Source organism: Berghia stephanieae, chromosome 11 (assembly GCF_034508935.2).
Source record: "Berghia stephanieae isolate SIO BIC M18660-M18661 chromosome 11, UCSD_Bste_1.3, whole genome shotgun sequence".
Classification (NCBI taxonomy): Eukaryota; Metazoa; Mollusca; class Gastropoda; order Nudibranchia; family Aeolidiidae; genus Berghia; species Berghia stephanieae.
In genome coordinates, this window is record NC_088370.1 from 12,108,005 (window position 1) to 12,125,504 (window position 17,500).

Consider the following 17,500-nt stretch of genomic DNA (forward strand, 5'->3'; position numbering starts at 1 on the left):
AAATCCGAATCAATAAATACAATCAAGTTTCGAACAGCCACAGCAGTTTCAATTACGCTATTTCTTTGTAAAAAAATGTATTCACTCTCTACAATTGTAAGGATTGCTTGCCTAGCGATAAATGTTATTTCAGTTATACTATCGTTTCGTTTTAGTCTGTTCAGTTTCATCCATGTTTTCAATTTAACGAAGGAAGATTGGAAGCGTTCAATTAAAATATGTAAATGGTCGTAAATGGTCTTAAAGATTTGACTATCTTCAGCATAAATTTGTTATTTTAGATTAATCTTAGAAATAATTGATCCAGGGGATTTCATGTATACTGTAAAAAGAACTGGACCCTGTGGCACACATTCTCTATTTGACAGAAGAATTTGAGTAAATTGTGTGATCGCTGACGGATAAGATAAAGGACAATATCTGGGCCTGGAGGAAGATTATGCTATTTTTAAAAAGGGTTCTACGACGCTTGTAACACATTAAGGCCATTTCATCACCAGTAAAAAGGAAGATAATGTGATACTTAGTAAAAAGTTCCAGAATATCTATTAAAGCATCCAAGAAAAGGTAAGAAGAATCATATATAATATGCAAAAAAAACAACAACATAATACAATGCATAATAGAGAGTTGATCTACAATGAAAAAAATATCATCTCCCAAAACTAGCTATACATTTGACTTTTCCCTCTCAGCAAGGGCATCCGGCCAGAGCCAGGAAATATCAAGTTTAAAAACAGATATATGGGGATAGAAGACACAGGAAGTCCCTGCCTGCCTACTATGGGAGGTCGGATTTCCCACCCTGAAGATGATGCTATGAACCGAGATTATGTGCCATTCATTATGGCAACCCTGCAAAATCCGGGAAAAGCCGAAAACAGATGATGTGATCGCTGACTACAATAATCATAACATTGACGCCGATATAAAACTATAGATCATCACAATTTTACGTAAATAAAACAAATTTTTTAGTATCGTTATCAATTTATTACTTTACCACATATGTTCATGACACTGCAGAGGTGGTTTGGGTTTTTTCTAAAAAAAAATTGCCAATATTGGGCGGTTTTAATCAATCTGTAGCGTCATTATAGGTTAAAAAACTACATTTATCGTGAACAATTTTAATTATCCTTGTTGATACCCATTTTGCGACCTAAATTGTGGGTCCGACATAAAAAAAATAGCACATATGTTTATGACACTTTAATGCTTGTGAGTTGAACATTATTAATTTGTGCTCAACGGAACGTTCCACAATTATAGTCAGATTTATAATTAATGGCGCGTGTATTTCTGGTTTTTCTCAGCTGTCCCTGTATCAAAAGTTGTAAAAATTTGTGTCAACCTTTGAATCAATTTGTCTTAACTGAATATCAATTCTGGACCGTATGGTGCCATATTAAAAACGTTTTCTTCTTTAAGACCTATAAAAAACGACTATAAAACAGCTGACATAAAATTAGAGATTTTACACTGAAAAAAAAAATGAAAAAAGTTCCACAAAGTATGAATGAATTCATCGTATATCCAAAAAATCTTTCGCTGACGTAGTGATTATGAGTTCACGTCATTCTTATTTCCAAATAATAGCAATTCGCTTTAAGTGTTTTAAACATAACATTTATGTAGATTGTATTAAATCTTGAATATATTATTTATGGCATATTATCTATATCATGTCGCAATTACCATATGATATGAAATCTCTCGCTTTAAATCATTTGAAATAGTGATTGTATACTCAATATTGTCAAATTAACAAACAGTTTACATATCTTTGACAAAAATGTTGTCTATACATGAACTTCTCACATGGCCTTGAAAGATTTTAAAAACATATTAGGCTCTTACACAACACGATACGGTACTGAATCTCTTTCGGTTCCACTCTCGTAAAGCTGCGAAAAGAAGTCTTATTGTATCTATTGATAAGTCATTCAAGAGGACGGTTTTGGAATTTCACATCAACCATGAGAAGATCGTTATCGAAATACGACAGAGAACGACCCTGCAGGAAACGGATCATAGATAACTTTGGTATGGATATCATTCTAAGATATATGGAGTTGGGTGAGCGTAAACATACATCCGACAAAATATTGGACGTCTAATTATTCGAGCATTATTTTCATTTGCTGATGGTAAGTGATTGACGACTTCGGTTGTTCCTTTTGGGCTCCTTCTTTGGCCAGTTGATCGGCAATTTGAGAAGGCTCTTTACTCACATTCTCTCACCATATTCAGGTGTAAAATGAGTACCTGGCCGTTAACAGCGTTGTCTCTGTCCGAAAAAATTGTAATACCGCCTAATAATAATATAATAATAATAATAATAATAATAATAATAATAATAATAATAATAATAATAATAATAATAAATAATAAATAATAATAAAATAATAATTAATAATAATAATAATAATAATACTTTATTGCATCCGAAAAAGGAAATTTTTTGTACAGACGTGTTATAATTTACACAATAAGATAAGAATACAATAGAAATAGGATGTATATATTAAAAAAAAATAAATAAAGGAGCAGCTCTATAACCAGAGCTGCACTTTATGATATGAAAAATTTCAACATTGTATAATAGTTAAAACTGTCACTATAAATTGAAAATTGAAAAGATTGTAAAACAAATAAATTAATAAATTAATATTTATATTTTAAAAAGTAAAAATGAGAAATAATTATATAAAATGATTATTGCTTGTTGTTATAAAGCCTAATACTGGACGGCAGAAAAGATTTTCAGTGTCTCTCTGTTTTCGTTGAAATAGAGAAAGGGCGACCACTTCTTTCTGACATAATAAGTGATGGTCTTAGTGGATGGATAGTGGTCATTTAATATTTTAGTTATTTTATTTATACAAAATTTCTCGTATAAAAGATCTACATCGTCAACATCATTTATATAGCGTTTAATGGATTTTTTAATATTTGAATTTATTTTGTTCCTTTTCACTGCTAAGAAATTGCCTCCCCAAGCTGTTATACAAAATGACAAAACACTTTCAATTACTGCTCTATAAAATAATGTGCAGAGGCTTTTATCTATTCTAAATTGAGAGAGTTTTGATAAAAATTATGTACGTCTGCACATCTTATGACTAATTATTTTCAAGTGTTCATCCCATTTGAGCCTGTCATCAATCGTTACACCAAGGTATTTGTAGTGAGGAACTCGCTGGACGAATTGGTCCTTTAATTTTAACGGTTCTATCGGTTCCTTCACTCTCCTAAAGTCAATCACTAGCTCCTTTGTCTTGCTTATTTAAGCTCTAGGTGGTGGGCATCACACCAAGACACAAATCTATCAATTTCTTGCCTATAAGCCACTTCGTTGCCATTTGTTATGAGGCCTTGAAGAGCGGTGTCATCTACAAACTTTATTAAAGGTACACTCAGGTTTTGACTTCTACAGTCATTCGTGTATATTGTGAATAATACAGGGGACAATACACAACCTTGAGGAGCACCAATATTTGTAGTTATACAGGAAGATTTGTTTTGTCCTAATTGAACATATTGTGCTCTCTCCGTAAGAAATTCGAGCACCCAAGCAATTATATACCTTTTTAAATTCAGACTAGTCAATTTTTGAACAACCAACTGGGGTTGCATTGTATTGAACGCTGAAGAAAAATCTGCAAAAAGCAATCTGCAATAGCTCCTAGCGTGATCTAGATGCCTGTAGATGTTGTTTGTAAACAGCAAAATGGCATCCTCTTCGCCACGTCCTGGTTTGTAAGCAAATTGATGACTATCACTCAATGGCATAAACTGATTCCTAATTTTAAATGCAACAGGTCTGAGATCGTTCATAGTTTCAAGTTTTTCTTTTTTTGGAACAGGAATAATTTTTGAAATTTTCCAAATTTCAGGGATCGAAACGCATTGGAGGGACCAGTTAAAAATATGTGTATAAATGGGGGAAAGCTGATGGGCACATTCTTTTAATAATTTTCCTTTCAATCCATCCGGCCCAGCAGCCTTCCTCTCGTTTATTTTCGATAATACGAATCTCGTCTCTTCTTCACTGACCTCAATAGTCATTTCATCTTCCAAAGCCCTGTCTAATTTATGTTTTTCATTTTCAATATCAAATTTGTTTGCTGTGTCGAAACGTGAATAAAATTTATTTAGAGTTTCAATTTCGATATCTTCTGATATAATCGTGGGCGTTGGATTATAGTTAACAGCAGTTTTAAGCCCCCGCCACGTGTCCCGTATATCCCCAGAAGAAAAGCATTTTTCAATTTTATTTTTGTACTTGTCTCTACAACTAGATATTACTCTCTTTATCTCTTTTTGTTTTGTTTTCAGATCTTTTTTGTTTCCACTAGTAAAGAGAGTTTTCTTTTGGTTCAATAAAAGTTTTAGATCTTTTGTTATCAAGGCTTGTTGTTAGGATAATATTTTATTTCTTTTTTACAAGACACTAGCTGTTCACAGAATTTTAAATACTCACTCACACAGTCATTCAGCTCATCCACACTATCACATGATTCGATAAAAACATTCCAGTCAGTGCATTCAAAACACCCACGCAAATCTTCACACACACTTCCGTTCCAGATCTGTACACTTTTCTTTACTGGTTTTACACGTTTAAAAACAGGGCGGTAGGTGGGGAGTAGCAAGAGCATGCAGTGGTCAGATAAACCTAATGGGGCACGGGGTAAACATTTATAACTATTTTTAATATTACACAGGAATAAATCTAATGTTTTTTTGTCCCTTGTCTCGCAGTCCACGTATTGATGAAGTCCCGAGAGAGTAAAATCGTTACATTGGTTAAAATCGCCAGTGACCATCAATACGGCATCGGGTGACTTAATTTGAATGTCCTGTGTTTCTTTCCTCAAAATATTTTTCACTGTTGTGTTGTCTGATGATGGTGGAATGTAGACGTTGACGATGATGACATGAGTATATTCCCGGGGTAGGTAATATGGTCGTGACGAAACAGTAATAAATTCAATATAATTGTCACAATACATTTTCTTTATTTGACAGTTATTGGGGTGGCACCATTTGTTGTTAATATATGTGCACACCCACCCCCAGTTCGTTTATTTACATTAGTCCGATCTCCTCGAAATAGTGAGTATTGTTCAATATCAAAACATGATGATGGTATGTGAGGAGATAGCCAAGTCTCTGTTAACGCTATTATGGAGGCTTGACAATAGTCACTATTAAAACGACACAGTGAAAACAGTTCATCAATTTTATTTTTCAGTGATCTTACATTACCTGTCACTACACAGGGTAAAAATGGACGAAAAGGCCGTCTGTTAAATTTTGTTTTTATTCCTCCTTTTCTCCCCCTCTTTCTTACTTTAATAAACGATGTGTCAATAGTGGGTGTTGGGGGTGACACGGGTTGGAGGGATAGGAGAGTCTCTGGAGTATGTGTTATCGATAGGCTTTTGGCAGCAAAATCACAGGCGTCATGTCCCGTCCTACATGTTAATTTTTGTTGTTTCGCACGTTTAGTGGATATTGCTCTATATAAAAAATCAATGTTTTAAAAATAATTTTTAGATAGAGATTTTTTTGATTAGTGGTCACTAAATTTCGTCAATCAAACTCTAAACGTTTAAGATTAAACGACATAGGTTTGTAGTACGTTATAGCCGGCTGCAATTTTTATACAGCTACATCAATGTCTGGTTCTTCAGAGACATTTGGATACATAATTTTAGAGAATCATAAATGTCCCTCTTTCCAGCTATCAGCCTTCCTTTGTATGTCTCTCTCCCTCCCTCCCTCTCTCTCTCTCTCTCTCTCTCTCTCTCTCTCTCTCTCTCTATCTCTCTCTCTCTCTCTCTCTCTCTCATTCACTCTTTATCTATCTATCTTTCTGTATATAAATATATACACATTTCGGTATCGAAACGGTAGAATTGTTGGACGAAATCTGAACTGATTTTTTATGAACTGATATATATATATTTAACAAGCAACAACCATTTAGTGAATGTGATAATAGATCGATCAACATAAAGTATATGATATATATATATATATATATATTATATATATATGTGTGTGTGTGTGTGTGTGTGTGTATGTGTGTTTATGTGCGTGTGTGTATGTGTAGTATAACATAACTAAAGATAAATAGTAGGGAATTTTACCTTCCTCCGAAACAATCCTCACCTCATAGAACGAGAACACACTTGCAAATCATCAGGTCGCACAAAAACAGAGTATTTATATCGTGATGAAACAATGGCGGGATATTAACCCGTTACAGGTCATTTGGGTTGACACATTTATTACCGTGCATCTAAACTCCCATCAGCGAAAACACTGCTGTAGGTACTGCTGGCTTTACAGGGCCTCATTCGTATTATAGTTATTAATATTATATTATGCCTTTTCCGCCACGACTTCATAGGATATCGTCGCCTAGGCATTCCACGAAGGAATATAGATAGATGTCAACAGGAATCACCCATGTTGTCCAAATGAGCAAATTGGGGGTTAATAATCTTGCTCATGGAAAAAAACGAAAGTGCCTGAAGCGGGGTTCGAACCCTGGTCGTTCCGGGTGACAATGCAATGTCTTAACCACTCGGCCACTTTGCTCCCCGGCTCTGACCTATCTTGGAAGGAAGTTCTAACTATATAAGGGTGCCGAGTATTCAAACGCATTCTTGCCAATTTTTGAGTCTTTTTGGCTTCATAAATATGTGATTATCAGATTTTGATTTCAAATTTCATAATGGAATGTAGAATTTAAGCATGTTATTAATGTATCCAGGACAATCAGAGTGCAGTGGTTCAAAAACAATACTACGGATCTTATATTCTATACGTCTCTCAACGGGAAGCCAGTGGAGTTCTCTTGGCAAACCCGATACATTTCACCTATTTCTATTAATAAGTATGGCAGCATCGTTCTGGGATATCTGAAGGGATTTCATATTGTCTTTAATTATGGAAGAGAGGAGAGAATTGCAATAATCTAGCTCTGACAGGATTAGAGAATTATCTAACAAGGCAGAGATGTATCTTGTAATGAGATGTCTAACACAACGTATTCTTCTCATTTCCATCCATATTAACTAAACGATATAATTTACTTGGCTGGCAAAAGACAAATCCGAATCAATAAATACAATCAAGTTTCGAACAGCCACAGCAGTTTCAATTACGCTATTTCTTTGTAAAAAAATGTATTCACTCTCTACAATTGTAAGGATTGCTTGCCTGGCGATAAATGTTATTTCAGTTATACTATCGTTTCGTTTTAGTCTGTTCAGTTCCATCCATGTTTTCAATTTAACGAAGGAAGATTGGAAGAGTTCAATTAAAATATGTAAATGGTCGTAAATGGTCTTAAAGATTTGACTATCTTCAGCATAAATTTGTTAATTTAGATTAATTTTAGAAATAATTGATCCAGGGGATTTCATGTATACTGTAAAAAGAACTGGAGCCTGTGGCACACATTCTCTTTGACAGAGGAATTTGAGTAAATTGTGCGATCGCTGACGGATAAGATAATGGACAATATCTGGGCCTGGAGGAAGATTATGCTATTTTCATAAAGGGTTCTACGACGCTTGTAACACATTAAGGTCATTTCATCACCAGTAAAAAGGAAGATAATGGGATACGTAGTAAAAAGTTCCAGAATATCTATTAAAGCATCCAAGAAAAGGTAAGAAGAATCATATATAATATGCAAAAAACAACAACATAATACAATGCATAATAGAGAGTTGATCTTCAATGAAAAAAATATCATCTCCCAAAACTAGCTATACATTTGACTGTTTCCCTCTCAGCAAGGGCATCCGGCCAGAGCCAGGAAATAACAAGTTGGAACACAGATATAGGGGGATAGAAGACACAGGAAGTCCCTGCCTGCCTACTATGGGAGGTCGGGTTTCCCACCCAGAAGATGATGCTATGAACCGAGATTATGTGCCATTCATTATGGCAACCCTGCAAAATCCAGGAAAAGCCGAAAACAGATGATGTGATCGCTGACTACAATAATCATAACATTGACGCGGATATAAAACTATAGATCATCAAAATTTTACGTAAATAAAACAATTTTTTTAGTATCGTTATCAATTTATGGCTTTACCACATATGTTCATGACACTGTAGAAGTGGTTTGGGTTTTTTCTAAAAAAATAAATTGCCAATATTGGACGGTTTTAATCAATCTGTATCGTCATTATAGGTTAAAAAACTACATTTATCGTGGACAATTTTAATTATCCTTGTTGATACCCATTTTGCGACCTAAATTGTGGGTCCGACATAAAAAAATATCACATATGTTTATGACACTTTAATGCTTGTGAGTTGAACATTATTAATTTGTGCTCAACGGAACGTTCCACAATTATAGTCAGATTTTTAATTAATGGCGCGTGTATTTCTGGTTTTTCTCAGCTGTCCCTGTATCAAAAGTTGTAAAAATTTGTGTCAACCTTTGAATCAATTTGTCTTAACTGAATATCAATTCTGGACCGTATGGTGCCATATTAAAAACGTTTTCTTCTTTAAGACCTATAAAAAACGACTATAAAACAGCTGACATAAAATTAGAGATTTTACACTGAAAAAAAAATGATAAAAGTTACGCACCACAAAGTATGAATGAATTCATCGTATATCCAAAAAATCTTTCGCTGACGTAGTGATTATGAGTTCACGTCATACTTATTTCCAAATAATAACAATTCGCTTTAAGTGTTATAAACATACCATTTATGTAGATTGTTTTAAATCTTGAATATATTTTTTATGGCATATTATCTACATCATGTCGCAATTACCAAAGACTGATGAAATCTCTCGCTTTAAATCATTTGAAATAGTGATTTTATACTCAATATTGTCAAATGAACAAACACTGTTTACATATCTTTGACAAAAATGTTGTCTATACATGGACGTCTCACATGGCCTTTAAATGTTTTAAAAATATATTAGGCTCTTAAACAACACGATACGGTAAGGAATCTCTTTCGGTTCCACTCTCGTAAAGCTGCGAAAAGAAGTCTTATTGTATCTATCGACAAATCATTCAAGAGGACGGTTTTGGAATTTCACATCAACCATGAGAAGATCGTTATCGAAATACGACAGAGAACGACCTGGCAGGAAACGGATCATAGATAACTTTGGTATGGATATCATCCTAAGATATATGGAGCTGGGTGAGCGTAAACATAGAATACATCCGACAAAATATTGGACGTCTAATTATTCGAGCAGAAAAAGGTCCATAGGTCTGGTTAGAGAATCACTGTTATTCTTGCAGGTGGTGATGATACTGGATATTTAAAAGGATGGCATGCTATTTTTTCTTCTCTGCATCACCTGGGATATCATTCTGGGGTCAATGCAAAGGTGTTTTAAGACTGAATAAATATCGCTTACTGCCTTCCCTCGAAGCACCCAGCTGTATTGTATTGGACAGCCCTCAAGGTCACTTCAAGGCTACAACTTTGGCACATATAAAAGCTGACATGATTTCATGGGTTCAATTAGACAGTTCTACATATTCTGACCATTTATCAAAATGATAACTATACTCCTTATTTTAAAAAAAATGAATCAGAAACAGCTTTCAAAGCAGACTGTCTTATTAGGGAGTTTTGACATGAGGTTGTGCGACTTCCCTCATATCACTGTGAGCGCAATCCTTCTTCTTCTTCGTTCCTCTGATGGACATCTATGGCTGCAGTCCGATATCTGCCATGAAGTCTGTGGTCCGCTATAGGTCGTCAGCCTCACAATAGAGCTTTGTGTTGAGTGTTGTATGGGTGACCCAGTGGTTCGAACGTTTCACGGTGTATAATGGGCAATCCATAAGCACATGCAAAGTGGTTTCATGGTCGGTTCCACATGGGCAATAAGGGGTTGTTCTAATACCTAGCTTTGTAAACATATGTCTTCTTAGTCTATTGTGTCCTGTTCGGAGGCGGAATAGGGTGACTTGGCTACTTCGCTACGGGCATGTATTGGATCCTGCTTGTTGTGTTCCAGGTGTGTGTGTCATTCCTTTCTTTGTCAATTTTTAGCTTTATTATTTTCATTTGCTGATGGTAAGTGATTGACGACTTCGGTTGCTTCTTTTGGGCTCCTTCTTTGGCCAGTTGATCGGCAATTTGAGCGCAATCCAATCTAGGACATTGAGCCTACGTAGAGGGAACGATTGAAAGGAGGAACACCAACTTTACTCTCACCGGCGAAGCAATAAATGATAACAAAGATTAGACAGAGAAAAGGCATGTCTCAACCTTCGCAAACTAGAGGAAAATTACATTTCATTAGATAGAGTGATCCTCGGAATCAGTCTGTAGTCGTTTCATCTCTCCTTTTCATCATCCTCGTCATCAGCCGTACTGATTGATGTGTCCAGTATTCCTTGGTGGTTGTTCTTGTTATTATTGTTGTAGTAGTTGTTGTTGTTGTTATTGTTGAACACACATTTGTGGAGACACTGCCTCATAATTGATGAATTTTTACTTTTGACCAGTCTACGTGCGGCTATGTGGTCTAGTGGTATGACACTCGCATCCGGATCGGAAGCTCCTGGGTTCGAGCCTCGGGCTCGGCGCATAGTTGAGTCCTTGGAAAAGGCTCTTTACTCACATTCTCTCACCGTACTCAGGTGTAAAATGAGAACTTAGAAGCATTGTTTTTGTCCAAAAAATTGTAATATCGCCTAACAGGCGTCATGTCCCGTTCCACATGTTAAATGTTGCTGTTGACAAGGGACCCCTTGTAAAGCGCTTTGATCATATCTAGTGGATATTGCGCTAGATAAAGCTCAATTTTTTTAAAAAACAACTTTACATTAACTTATGCAAGTTCAGGGATGTTTCTTTTTTTATGAATAATAATATTTGCTAGGACGTAACCACGAGTCATTTGGCCTTCGGATTTGCCATAATGGTATGATACTAGATCTCGGATCGGAAGGTCCTGGGTTCGAGTCTCGCTCGGCGAATCCCTGGAAAAGGCTCTTTACTCAAGTTTTCTCACCGTACTCATGTGTCAAATGAGTACATGGCCGTTAACAACGTGGTATCTGTCGGAATAAAATGTATTGTCGCCTAACAGTCATGTGGCATTCTTTATGTTACGTGTTGCTGTTGGCCAGGGAACAATTTTAAAGCTTTCGTAAAAAAAAAGCGTGATTATTTTCTACGAAACCAGCCGAAACCCATTCCCAGGTTCACTCCTCGATAGTGTACACTTCCCTGTCCCAGGTTCACTCCCCACTGCTACCTACTTCCCATATAGGTTTTTGTCTGATTTCGACGGGTTTCGGCGGGTTTAATCGTGTTTTAAAAAAAAAATAAACGCACAGCTTAGCGTACGGTCTTTGCTTCGTACTCGAAAGGTACTGAGTTCGATTATTCCCAAGTGCGCTGTCATGTATGACCTTGAGCAAGTCACCTCGCCCTAGATCAATTAGCGGCGCTCCACCCCGTCTAAAGCCTCAGTTAATAAATGAATAATTGAGCTTTTATATAGGGCAATATCCACTAAACGTACTCAAAGCGCTTTACAAGGGGTCGCTGAACAACAGCAACAAGTAACATGTAGAACGAGATATAACGCCTGTTAGGCGATAATCCAGTTTTTTTTTTTCGAACGGAGACAACGCTGATAACGACCAGCTACTCATTTTATATCTGAGTACGGATTGAGAATGTGAGTAAAGAGCCTTTTCCGAGGACACAACTATGCGCAGAGCGAGGCTCTAAACCAGGATCTTTCGATCCGAAAGCGAGTGTCATACCGCAAACCACATAGCAACACAATAGGATACATTAATATCCATGATATCTGGTAATCTATTTTTGGAACACATCGACAATTATGAGAGAATTGCTTTGATTTCATAAAATGATTTTTTTTTATTTCTGATTATTGCATGTCTTGTTTATTCCACTTGACTGGGGATTTATGTAGAACTGGATTGCTGTGGATAAATGAAGCAGTATATTATGGTGATAGTGATGATGATGATGATGATGATGATGATGATGATGATGATGATGATGATGATGATGATGAAGATGGTGGCAATGGTGGTGGTGAAGGTGGTATTGGTGTTGTTTGTCATGTTGATGACGATGATGTTGGTGGTGATGGTGGTGATGTAAACGGTGGTGGTGGTGGTGGTGAGTGGTGATGATACTGATGGCGATGGTGGTGGTGGTGATGGTGGTGGTGACAGTTGTGAAGATGATAATGATAATGATCGTTACGATAATGAGAGAGATGATGATGATTATGTTGACAACGACGAAGATGATGAAGATGATTATAAAGATAAGGAGGAGGTGGAAGAGGAGGGTAGGAAAAGAAAGGGAATGAGGATTGTGATTTCGATAATGCATCTGATGATTATAAGGATGCTAATGAAGAAGAATTATTTACCCTAGTTCCATACTGCCTTCGTGACTTATATCGGTGTAGGAAATGCAAAGACTGATTCCATTCTACTTCTCTTGTTTCTTGGGAAAGACTCGGATTCACCTGAAAATAAACATATGTTTGTGTGCATCAGACTAATAAAACTCAAGTTACCGACAACTGTATTCATTTAAAATACTACATGTGATGGTAATATGTAATCAGGGTTACTGGGGGTGTATAATGGTAAGAAAACCTTATGTGGCTTTGTGCGGCTATGTGGTCTTGTGGTATGGTACACTCGCTTTCGGATCCGAAGGTCCCGGGTTCGAGCCTCGCTTGGTGCATAGTTGAGTCCTTTGTAAAACCTTTTACTCACATTCTCTTACCTTACTCTGGTGTATAATGAGGACCTTGTCGTTAACAGCTTTGCTTATGTCGAAAAAAATTTTTATGTCGCTTACCTCGCGTCACGTCTCGTTCTACATGTTGCGAGTTACTGTTGGTCAAGGACCCCTTGTAAACCACGTTTAGTTGATATTGCGCTATATAAAAGCTCATTTATTTTTTGTGAGTGAAGGTCTCCTAATCAAGTCAATCATTACGTCCCATGCAAAAACCAACTGGTCCAAGACGCACCCAAGCTTTATTAAAAGTGACTCAAATTTTTTTAAAAATTATGCCCTTCCGCCACAACATGATACGATGTGATCGCTTAGTCATTCCACGAAACATTATTAGATAAGGCATCAAACAAGATGTCTGATGTCAAAAGGAATCACCTCAGACATTCTGATTAGAATTTTAGCCCCTTACAGAGGTGAGGAAGACATGGCGTTGCTTAACCAACTAGACATTCAAACATAAAGACAATATGATGGGGAAGAAGAAGATGAGGGAGAAGAAGAAGAAGAAGAAGTAGTAGTAGTAGTAGTAGTAGTAGTAGTAGTAGTAGTAGTAGTAGTAGTAGTAGTAGTAGTAGTAGTAGTAGTAGTAGTAGTAGTAGTAGTAGTAGTAGTAGTAGTAGTAGTAGTAGTAGTAGTAGTAGTAGTAGTAGTAGTAGTAGTAGTAGTGGTAGTAGTAGTAGTAGTAGTAGTAGTAGTAGTAGTAGTAGTAGTAGTAGTAGTAGTAGTAGTAGTAGTAGTAGTAGTAGTAGTAGTAGTAGTGGTAGAGGTTCTGTTGCTTTTCAAAATTGGTGAAAGTAAACCGGGTAAACTACGAATATAGTCGGTGTTAGGGTTGAGTGAGTTAACATAAATACCTTATTCAGATTGTTTATATTTACCTTCGGTCCAGCTTTCATCTAAATACACGCCGCCATTATCTTCCTCGTCACCACTGACCATGTTGGTGGACACTGCAAGACACACCGTCAATAACAACAGCATCATCAAACGCCTGTCCATGTTTGGAATCGAGATTTCAACGTAGCTTTTTTTCTGGAAAATAATAATAGTAATGACTCATATTGATATGAAGTAGCCAATAACCCAATTTTATTTTGGGATCAACGCTATAATAGAAATGCTCTCAAACCAACGCAAAAGATTGTCTATGGATGGAACTAACTTGACGTCACAATGCTCTTTGTTATTATTGCGGCTATGTGGTCTTGTGGCATGACACTCGCTTTAGGATCGGATGGTCCTTGGTACGAGCCTCGCTTGGGGCATAGTTGAGTCCTTGGAGAAGGCTCTTTACTCACATTTTCTCACCATATTCAGGTGTAAACGAGTACCTGGCCGTTAACAGCGTTGTCTCTGTCCGAAAAAAATGTAATACCGCCTAACAGGCTTCATGTCCTGTCCTACATGTTAAATTTTGTTGTTGCGCACGTTTAGTGAATATTGCTCTCTATAAAAGCTCAATGTTTTAAAAATAATTTTTAGATAGAGATTTTTTTTATTAGTGGTCACTAAATTCCATCAATCAAACTCTAAACGTTTAAGATTAAACGACATAGTTTTGTGTATCAGTACATTAAAGCCGGCTGCAATTTTTTTACAGCTACATCGAGAGTATTGAGAGGATATTCATTGTCTGGTTCTTCAGAGACATTTGGATACATAATTTTAGAGACTCATAAATGTCCCTCTTTCCAGCTATCAGCCTTCCTTTGTATTTCTCTCTCCCTCTCTCCCTCCCCCCCCCTCTCTCTCTCTCTCTCTCTCTCTCTCTCGCTCTCTCTCTCTCTCTCTCTCATTCACTTTTTATCTATCTATCTTTCTGTATATTCCTAAATATATACACATTTCGGTATCGAAACGACAGTATTGTTGGACGAAATGTGAGCTGATTTTACTCATTTATAATGATACGTTAATATATTATATATATATAATATATATATATATATATATATATATATATATATATATATATATATATAATTATATATATATATATACCTATATGTCCATTCAGTGAATGTGAAAATTGATCGATCAATATAAAGTGAAGATAATTAATATATATATATATATATATATATATATATATATAATTATTATATATATAGTGAATGTGAAAATAGATCGATCAATATAAAGTGTATGATACAAATATATATATATATATATATATATATAATTATATATATACATTTATATATATATTTATATATAATATATATATATATATATATGTGTGTGTGTGTGTTTGTGTGTTTGTGCGTGTGTGTGTGTGTGTGTGTGAGTGTAGTATAAGTAAAGATAAATAGTAGGGAATTTTACCTTCCTCCGAAACAATCCTCACCTCATAGAACGAGAACACACTTGCAAATCATCAGGTCGCACAAAAACAGACTATTTATAACGTGATGAAACAATGGCGGGATATTAACCCGTTACAGATCATTTGGGTTGACACATTTATTACCGGGCATCTAAACTCCCATCAGCGAACACAATGATGTAGGTACTGCTAGTTTTAAAATGTATTGTCGCCAAACAGACGTCATGTGGCATTCTTTATGTTACGTGTTGCTGTTGGCCATAGAACAATTTTAAAGCTTTCGTAAAAAAAGCATGAATATTTTTCTACGAAACCAGCCGAAACCCATGCCCAGGTTCACTCCTCAATAGTGTACACTTCCCTGTCCCAGGTTCACTCCCCACTGCTACCTACTTCCCATAACTTTGTAGGTTTTCTTCTGATTTCGACGGGTTTCGGCGGGTTTAATCGTGTTTCAAAAAAACAATAAACGCACAGCTTAGTGTACGATCTTTGCTTCGTACTCGAAAGGTACCGAGTTCGATTATTCCCAAGTGCGCTGTCATGTATGACCTTGAGCAAGTCACCTCGCCCTAGATCAATTAGCGGCGCTCCACCCAGTCTAAAGCCTCAGTTAATAAATGAATAATTGAGCTTTTATGTAGCGCAATATCCACTAAACGTACTCAAAGCGCTTTACAAGGGGTCCCTGAACAACAGCAACACGTAACATGTAGAACGAGATATAACGCCTGTTAGGCGATAATCCAGTTTTTTTTTCAAACGGAGACAACGCTGATAATGACCAGCTACTCATTTTATATCTGAGTACGGTGTGAGAATGTCAGTAAAGAGCCTTTTCCGAGGACACAACTATGCGCAGAGCGAGGCTCTAAACCAGGATCTTTCGATCCGAAAGCGAGTGTCATACCGCAAACCACATAGCAACACAATAGGATACATTAATATCCATGATATCTGGTAATCTATTTTTGGAACACATCGACAATTATGAGAGAATTCCTTTGATTTCATAAAATGATTTTTTTTTATTTCTGATTATTGCATGTCTTATTTATTCCACTTGACTGGGGTTTTATGTAGAGCTGGATTGCTGTGGATAAATGAAGCTGTATATTATGGTGATAGTGATGATTATGATGATGAAGATGATGGCAATGGTGGTGGTGAAGGTGGTATTGGTGTTGTTTGTCATGTTGATGACGATGAAGTTGGTGGTGATGGTGGTGATGTAAACGGTGGTGGTGGTGGTGGTGAGTGCTGATGATACTGATGGCGATGGTGAAGGTGGTGATGGTGGTGGTGGTGATGGTGGTGGTGATAGTTGTGAAGATGATAATGATAATGATCGTTACGATAATGAGAGAGATGATGATGGTTATGTTGACAACGACGAAGATGATGAAGATGATGATAAAGAGAAGGAGGAGGAGGAGGGTAGGAGAAGAAGTGGAATGAGGATTGTGATTTCGATAATGCATCTGATGATTATAAGGATGCTAATGAAGAAGAATTATTTACCCTAGTTCCATACTGCCTTCGTGACTTATATCGGTGTAGGAAATGCAAAGACTGATTCCATTCTACTTCTCTTGTTTCTTGGGAAAGACTCGGATTCACCTGAAAATAAACATATGTTTGTGTGCATCAGACTAATAAAACTCAAGTTACCGACAACTGTATTCATTTAAAATACTACATGTGATGGTAATATGTAATCAGGATTACTGGGGGTGTATAATTGTAAGAAAACCTTATGTGGCTTTGTGCAGCTATGTGGTCTTGTGGAATGATACACTCGCTTTCGGATCCGAAGGTCCTGGGTTCGAGCCTCGCTCGGTGCATAGTTGAGTCCTTTGTAAAACCTTTTACTCACATTCTTTTACCGTACTCAGGTGTAAAATGAGGACCTTGTCGTTAACAGCGTTGTTTATGTCGGAAAAAAATTGTTATGTCGCTTACCAGGCGTCATGTCTCGTTCTACATGTTGCGTGTTGCTGTTGGTCAAGGACCGCTTGTAAACGACGTTTAGTTGATATTGCGCTATATAAAAGCTCATTTATTTTTTGTGAGTGAAGGTCTCCTAATCAAGTCAATCATCAAGTCACATGCAAAAACCAACTGGTTCAAGACGCACCCAAGCTTTATTAAAAGTGACTCAAAATTTTAAAAAAATTATGCCCTTCCGCCACAACATGATACGATGTGATCGCTTAGTCATTCCACAAAAACATTATTTAGATAGAGCATCAAAAATATGTCATGATGTCTAAAGGAGATTCACTCAGTAATAGTAGTAGTAGTATAGTAGTAGTAGTAGTAGTAGTAGTAGTAGTAG

At 36.4% G+C, this 17,500-nt stretch overlaps 3 long non-coding RNA genes across 4 annotated transcripts in view; all 3 read right to left on the reverse strand.

The window, feature by feature from the left end:
- Positions 1-6,227, reverse strand: part of LOC144956824 (uncharacterized) — an 11,464-nt gene extending 5,237 nt beyond the window's left edge. Inside the window, exon 1 of the long non-coding RNA XR_013642024.1 lies at positions 6,162-6,227. This is a non-coding gene — a long non-coding RNA (uncharacterized LOC144956824). The remainder of the gene's footprint in view (positions 1-6,161) is intronic.
- A 5,675-nt stretch (positions 6,228-11,902) lies between these two features.
- On the reverse strand, positions 11,903-15,232 carry LOC144956660 (uncharacterized). The gene is made up of 4 exons (XR_013641992.1): positions 15,162-15,232; positions 13,715-13,868; positions 12,454-12,552; positions 11,903-11,992 (listed from the first exon to the last, which is right to left on the reverse strand). It is a non-coding gene; the product is annotated as an uncharacterized LOC144956660 (long non-coding RNA).
- A 933-nt stretch (positions 15,233-16,165) lies between these two features.
- Positions 16,166-17,500, reverse strand: part of LOC144956661 (uncharacterized) — a 3,954-nt gene continuing 2,619 nt past the window's right edge. For both annotated transcript variants that reach the window (XR_013641994.1, XR_013641993.1), the window contains exons 3-4: positions 16,684-16,782; positions 16,166-16,255 (exon numbers count right to left, since the gene is read on the reverse strand). This is a non-coding gene — a long non-coding RNA (uncharacterized LOC144956661). The remainder of the gene's footprint in view (positions 16,256-16,683; positions 16,783-17,500) is intronic.